This window comes from Schistocerca americana, unplaced genomic scaffold (genome assembly GCF_021461395.2).
Source record: "Schistocerca americana isolate TAMUIC-IGC-003095 unplaced genomic scaffold, iqSchAmer2.1 HiC_scaffold_43, whole genome shotgun sequence".
NCBI lineage: Eukaryota > Metazoa > Arthropoda > Insecta > Orthoptera > Acrididae > Schistocerca > Schistocerca americana.
In genome coordinates this window covers 304,140-311,059 of record NW_025726159.1, presented here as the reverse complement: position 1 = coordinate 311,059, position 6,920 = coordinate 304,140, and positions in this window count along the sequence as shown.

The window sequence follows — 6,920 nt, the reverse complement described above, 5'->3', positions numbered from 1 at the left end:
TTGGGGGACAGAAATGAAAGAGGAAGCCACCTTGTAGAATTTTGCACAGAGCACAACATAATCATAACTAACACTTGGTTTAAGAATCATGATAGAAGGTTGTATACATGGAAGAACCCTGGAGATACTAAAAGGTATCAGATAGATTATATAATGGTAAGACAGAGATTTAGGAACCAGGTTTTAAATTGTAAGACATTTCCAGGGGCAGATGTGGACTCTGACCACAATCTATTGGTTATGACCTGTAGATTAAAACTGAAGAAACTGCAAAAAGGTGGGAATTTAAGGAGATGGGACCTGGATAAACTAAAAGAACCAGAGGTTGTACAGAGATTCAGGGAGAGCATAAGGGAGCAATTGACAGGAATGGGGGAAATAAATACAGTAGAAGAAGAATGGGTAGCTTTGAGGGATGAAGTAGTGAAGGCAGCAGAGGATCAAGTAGGTAAAAAGACGAGGGCTAGTAGAAATCCTTGGGTAACAGAAGAAATACTGAATTTAATTGATGAAAGGAGAAAATATAAAAATGCAGTAAGTGAAACAGGCAAAAAGGAATACAAACGTCTCAAAAATGAGATCGACAGGAAGTGCAAAATGGCTAAGCAGGGATGGCTAGAGGACAAATGTAAGGATGTAGAGGCCTATCTCACTAGGGGTAAGATAGATACCGCCTACAGGAAAATTAAAGAGGCCTTTGGAGATAAGAGAACGACTTGTATGAATATGAAGTGCTCAGATGGAAACCCAGTTCTAAGCAAAGAAGGGAAAGCAGAAAGGTGGAAGGAGTATATAGAGGGTCTATACAAGGGCGATGTACTTGAGGACAATATTATGGAAATGGAAGAGGATGTAGATGAAGATGAAATGGGAGATATGATACTGCGTGAAGAGTTTGACAGAGCACTGAAAGACCTGAGTCGAAACAAGGCCCCCGGAGTAGACAATATTCCATTGGAACTACTGACGGCCTTGGGAGAGCCAGTCCTGACAAAACTCTACCATCTGGTGAGCAAGATGTATGAAACAGGCGAAATACCCTCAGACTTCAAGAAGAATATAATAATTCCAATCCCAAAGAAAGCAGGTGTTGACAGATGTGAAAATTACCGAACTATCAGCTTAATAAGTCACAGCTGCAAAATACTAACACGAATTCTTTACAGACGAATGGAAAAACTAGTAGAAGCCAACCTCGGGGAAGATCAGTTTGGATTCCGTAGAAACACTGGAACACGTGAGGCAATACTGACCTTACGACTTATCTTAGAAGAAAGATTAAGGAAAGGCAAACCTACGTTTCTAGCATTTGTAGACTTAGAGAAAGCTTTTGACAATGTTGACTGGAATACTCTCTTTCAAATTCTAAAGGTGGCAGGGGTAAAATACAGGGAACGAAAGACTATTTACAATTTGTACAGAAACCAGATGGCAGTTATAAGAGTCGAGGGACATGAAAGGGAAGCAGTGGTTGGGAAGGGAGTAAGACAGGGTTGTAGCCTCTCCCCGATGTTGTTCAATCTGTATATTGAGCAAGCAGTAAAGGAAACAAAAGAAAAATTCGGAGTAGGTATTAGAATTCATGGAGAAGAAATAAAAACTTTGAGGTTCGCCGATGACATTGTAATTCTGTCAGAGACAGCAAAGGACTTGGAAGAGCAGTTGAATGGAATGGACAGTGTCTTGAAAGGAGGATATAAGATGAACATCAACAAAAGCAAAACAAGGATAATGGAATGTAGTCTAATTAAGTCGGGTGATGCTGAGGGAATTAGATTAGGAAATGAGGCACTTAAAGTAGTAAAGGAGTTTTGCTATTTGGGGAGCAAAATAACTGATGATGGTCGAAGTAGAGAGGATATAAAATGTAGGCTGGCAATGGCAAGGAAAGCGTTTCTGAAGAAGAGAAATTTGTTAACATCGAGTATAGATTTAAGTGTCAGGAAGTCATTTCTGAAAGTATTCGTATGGAGTGTAGCCATGTATGGAAGTGAAACATGGACGATAAATAGTTTGGACAAGAAGAGAATAGAAGCTTTTGAAATGTGGTGCTACAGAAGAATGCTGAAGATTAGATGGGTAGATCACATAACTAATGAGGAAGTATTGAATAGAATTGGGGAGAAGAGAAGTTTGTGGCACAACTTGACCAGAAGAAGGGATCGGTTGGTAGGACATGTTCTGAGGCATCAAGGGATCACCAATTTAGTATTGGAGGGCAGCGTGGAGGGTAAAAATCGTAGAGGGAGACCAAGAGATGAATACACTAAGCAGATTCAGAAGGATGTAGGTTGCAGTAGGTACTGGGAGATGAAAAAGCTTGCACAGGATAGAGTAGCATGGAGAGCTGCATCAAACCAGTCTCAGGACTGAAGACCACAACAACAACAACAATGTGAAAACTTTCTGTCAACAGATCTATTAAATAATTATTTTATGCTCCACATTCTTCCAAAAAAGGAGCTCTTGGAATGGAAAGAACAATAAGAAGGGACTAATAACAGTAACTGCATATATAATTTTCTTTTCAAGTACTTGGTAATTTTTTGTAGAATTAGTTTTTGTGGTGCACCACTTTAATTGCATAGACATTAAGATGTGAATAGACATTTCCCTTATCTGTCTTGTTGTCTTTAGTGTAATATTTTTTTCTGCTTGAGCTTTGTCATGTTTAGATATAAGCTGCTGTTTGCCAGGCATACTGTTACTGAATTTTAATTTGTATTACTCTGCTAAGCCAGTTTACTACTGATTTATTTTTCTTGTTTGCTGCTCATTGCCTTATATTAGTTGTAATTTATGCTGCTTGCTTCGCCATTTGTATTTTTGATCATTGCTGTTTGTGTTAATTGTTTTGTACTGCTGCATTGCCTCGTCCCTTAGTATATATATCTGAGCTCAGTAGATTTAAGTTAGCTTAAGAGGGGGTAGCCTATAAGAGAATGAGTTGCGATGAATTTGAAGAAATGCACTGAGAGGTTATACGAGAAAAGTACAGAAAGCAGGTATAGATATGACTTTTTGGAAATAATGAAGAACGAAGGGAGATCTCCGAGAAGTAAAGAAAGTTTTGTTTGCAAAATACTGCAGTACAAGAAACCCTGTCCTTTCCTTGTGTTATCCCTCTATATGTTTGTGTACCCTTGTGTATTTGTTTTCTTCCTGTCTCTGTGTAGTTTCATAGAATTTTTTCTTCTTCTAATACTAAGCTACATTCACTATGATGAGGAATACTGTTATCCTCAAATATAATATGTTATTTACCTTGTAAATATGCTTAGACATTATTTATCCTGTTTTGTTTTAATGCTCATGTGTGAAGTTGATGTTACAAAATTTATTCTGATCTTTTATGTATCTACTTATCTCACAATTCCTGTAACATTGATGTATATGTTTATTTCTATTCTGTTGTAAAGCCTGTACTACAAATGTTATCTGTATTTTTATGTTCTTTAATGATATATTTTGTACCTTTGTAATTGTATTCTTATGTTATAAAATTGTAATTGACACCAGTTCATCATATTATTAACTTGTAAGTTACATTTCACTGCACACGTTTCTGTTGGTCATAGTATATGGACAATATGTGAGAAGTACGGACTGTTAGTGTTTGCACCTGTGTTAATAATTCAGCAAGGGACTGGATAACAGCATTGCTGGTTCTAAGGACATTACAAAAAAACTTTGTGAGTGCACAAGTGGTGGTTTATGGACTTGCTATATTGTCCGCAAGACTCTTCGATGGTGATTGTGCACCTGCACATTTGCAACAGATGGCTGCTGGCCGTCTCTACAAGGACTACAGTGGGTCTGCAGCTTTGATGACCCACCAATACCATTATTTCTACAAGGACTTCAGTGGGTCTGCGTCTTTGCTGACTCACCAGTACCATTATTTCTACAAGGACTGCAGTGGGTCTGCGCCTCTGGTGGCCCACCTATACCATACTCGCTACGAGGACTACAGTGGGTCTGCTCTGTGATGACCTACCGACCAATATTCTTCAAAACGTCGAATGACTCTGCTGTGGGTTTGCTCTGCTGTGGCCCATTACCTGTCAGCATGTCAAGAGTCAGCACTGTCTTTCCATTGGAAGGACAACACTACTTCTTCAAGACTGCATGGAAATCCACTACTTCTGTGTGCATTATCTTTTACTGCTCAGACTTTGAGAAAAACACTGCTATTTTACTGTGATGAACGATTAGGACTGTCTTTATGGACTGTGAGAAAGTTTAGCTTTTGACCAACATTGTATCAATAAGTGTGTGCAATTGATATCTTTGTTATTGTAATTATGAAAAATTTTATCAAATCATTATTGGCCATTGCCCAAAACAATTTGTAAAATTTTTTGTGAGGAGCATGGGGGCTATGTAAGTAGGCTGTTTCTGTTTTCTTATTGGCAACGTTATGTAGCGCTCTGTATGAAAATCACTGGCTGTGCTGTGTGCAGTCTGTGGCTAGTTTGCATTGTTGTCTGCCATTGTAGTGTTGGGCAGCGGCAGCTGGATGTGAACAGCGCGTAGCGTTGCACAGTTGGAGGTGAGCCGCCAGCAGTGGTGGATGTGGGGAGAGAGATGGCGGAGTTTTGAAATTTGTCATGAACTGCTATATATATATTATGACTATTGAGGTAAATACATTGGTTGTTCTCTATCAAAATCTTTCATTTGCTAACTATGCCTATCAGTAGTTAGTGCCTTCAGTACTTTGAATCTTTTATTTAGCTCGCAGTAGTGGCGCTCGCTGTATTGCAGTAGCTTGAGTAGCGAAGATTTTTGTGAGGTAAGTGATTTGTGAAAGGTATAGTTTAATGTTAGTCAGGGCCCATTCTTTTGTAGGGATTATTGAAAGTCAGATTGCGTTGCGCTAACAAAATATTGTGTGTCAGTTAAAGCTCAGTCTCGTGTATAATTGTTCAAAAGGGGACGTTTCAAGACGACTATCATTGCTTTGGTTATCAATCTTTGAAGCTGGTCCTCCATTCCTTTCGTTTGTCAGCTACCCTCTTCATCTGCAGAATCCTACCATCTTTCTTATATACCGTTATCTAGTTTCGCCTCAACGATTCTTTCTCCGACCACTGCTCGAACACAGTTTTCAATAACGACTAACGCCTTAGTATGTACCCCACCATTCGATCTCTTCGGTTCCTCGCTGGGTCTTTTAGTAAACAAACGTGGATGCTGGTGGTATTGTGCACCAAGGAGAGGTTTCCTGTTTAAAATTCCTGAAGCGTACATTTCAACGAGACCTAAGCAATATATTACTTGCTACCACATTTCATTCCGCGAAAAAGGGAAGGAATATGATAGTGATACTGTTGTGTCCGCGTAGTCAGCGCGTACCCAACTTTCCCACTAGAGCGCGCCCCGCTAAGCACAACAGCGCAGGCGCAGCGCTCGTCCGTCTCCGCACTACGAGATGGCGCTGCCTTACAGACGGACCAAATTCTGCTTCCGCCGATCCGCGTATTAATATGTAACGCAGCCAAGGAGATTGCTGCTAACGTAGAACTTTTTCTCCTCGCGGATCACACTCTCGCAGTGATACATGAACGCGCGAGGTATTTTAACGAGTGTACAGACCTCCGATTAGTCAGTCTGCATTTGTCTGCACCTGTCTGTAGTCAAGTTTCAGTCTGCGCCTAATAAGATTACCATATTCGTGTACATAGCCATGAAGATAAATGTATAGTCACTTTTGTCAAGTATCAGAGAGATATGTGAGAATAAGATTAATGTACCAATACCAAAGGAACTTCAGATTGTCAATTGTAAATAGCATCCAGAACCAAGTTAAGTAATTTTTATGCTTGTTATTATTTTAATAAATGTGTGTGAAAATTAATCAAGTTCTGTTTAAAGTTGGTCACCGTCAATCTGCTACTCTAACAATAAGCGTGCAAGTGGCATTTCTATCGTCTGACCTAACGGCAGAAGATAAACACGCCACGATAAGACCACGAGACATATTGCTGACACTCGCCTACTTCGTTAGAGCGACAAGTCAAATAATGTGATGGTGTGTGTACTGAAGGTCTTACAGTACGCTCACCACAGATACATTATTTACTCACAACTTGAAATGCTCTCCGGAGTGCAAATGTAGATGCAGAAGGAACATAGTGCGAATACCTCGGGTTCTCCGAGTCCGTAATGTCGTACGAAGTACTTACTTCATACTGAGGACTGAAATGAAAAAGTTACCATGGCGGGCCCACGTTTCATCGCTAGTCACGTAATTCGTGCCGGAAAGCAACACGCGTAAGCAACGATGGCGGTATTGATTCCTCCCGCTGGGTGCCGCGACGAGAAACAAGGATTCGAATGGTGTGTAGTTAATTAAGGAGGCTGGTGTTTACAAAAGAAACCGGGCTGCAGTAGAAAATAGACGGGTGAATACGTAATGGTGGGTCTGGTTACAGACAGCGCGGTACCCGCCGAGATGCACCACCAATGGCCGCATATTTTAATCGCACCCCACTCCATCACTCCAGTTCCTCTCCATATTAAATCGACGCCTCTGCACAATAGGGACTCGCGCACAGAAGTGAGAGATATGCGCCCGTTCTCATACCGCTAACAAAAGAGTGCGAAAAAGGAGGAGGCGGCCAATCGGCTAACGCTCGTCGTCTTCGTCATCGAACAATAACGACGGCGACGACATCGGCAGCCTACGTCAGATGGAATGAATTAGCTTAAACGGGCACGCGCCGAGTCTGCCAAAAAGCAGGGGGCTGGGGTGGATAGGGAACGCTCGATGCACATGTATGTATGACAGTGTGGTCCATGACATCACGAACGTTTCAGTACACACGGAAAGTACCTGCCATAAACAGTAACACCTTGCCAAGGTAAGGAACTCCTCAAAACTCGTGCTACTAAGGTAGCCACGTTATAACGATACT